Source organism: Dendrobium catenatum, unplaced genomic scaffold (assembly GCF_001605985.2).
Source record: "Dendrobium catenatum unplaced genomic scaffold, ASM160598v2 fragScaff_scaffold_354, whole genome shotgun sequence".
NCBI classification, from domain to species: Eukaryota; Viridiplantae; Streptophyta; class Magnoliopsida; order Asparagales; family Orchidaceae; genus Dendrobium; species Dendrobium catenatum.
In genome coordinates, this window is record NW_021318816.1 from 3,023 (window position 1) to 4,156 (window position 1,134).

The window sequence follows — 1,134 nt, forward strand, 5'->3', positions numbered from 1 at the left end:
TTGAGCATCTGACTAGGCTTGCGTCGGATCACTGCCCTATTCTCTGTAGGGTGCAGGAGGCTTTGAAGCGCACTTACTCACCTTGGATCAGATTTGAGGACGTCTGGTTGAGTTTTCCGCATGCTCGCCATCTGGTCTTGGAGAAGTGGAGGATGGCTGATTTCGGGTGTGAGGCTGCAAAACTACAGCGTAAGTGTAATAGAACGCTGAAGGCTTTGTTCTTCTGTAGTAAGGAGAAATTCAGGCGCCTCAACCAACTTAAGGAGGAGTTGGACTCTGAGGTTCGGACATTGCAGGAGTTAGAAGGCAAACCATTTGGGCTAAATCCGGTCCAGACTCAAAGTCTGCGGTTCAAGGTGCAGCTCTTGAATTCCACTATTGCCCGGATTATGACTTGGTGGAGACAGAGGGCGAAGGTGCGATGGATCGAGGAGGGAGATGGTAACACCCGTTTTTTCCACTCTATGGCGTCGGCGAGGAGACGATCCAATGGTATTGCATCAATTACAAGGGAGGACGGGTCGGTTGTGACGGATCAGGTGGAGATTGCGGATACCTTCCACCAGTTTTTTGCTCAAAAATGGAGGGGAACGGATGTTGTGGAGCAGGGCTGGCCATCCTTCACCAGTTATCGGGATTCTATTGCTCGCTTCACAGGGATTTTGGATGGTGATGTCTCGGAGGATGAGATTTTGCGTGCCACAAAATTGTTGGGACAGAACAAAGCTCCGGGACGGGATGTTATCACTGTCTCCTTCTTCAAATCGTATTGGGATATTGTGGGGGAGCAGGTTGGTCGTGCTTGTGTGGAATTCTTCAATTCAAGTGTGATGGACCCTTCTTGGAAGGAGACGGTTGTGGTCATGATTCCAAAAGTTAAAAATCCGGACCGCCCATCTAAGTTCAGACTCATTAGTCTGTGTTAAACGATCTACAAAATTGTGGCGAAAGTTCTTGTGAAAAGACTTAAAGGGGTTTTGCCACATATTGTTTCTGATGAACAAGACGCCTTTGTTCCTGGCCGTTCAATTACGACACACTGCTTACTCAGCCAAGAACTGATGCATAAATTTAAGGTGTCCAAGGCTGCAAAAGGTTTTTTTGCTATGAAGGTGGACATGGAACAGGCGTACG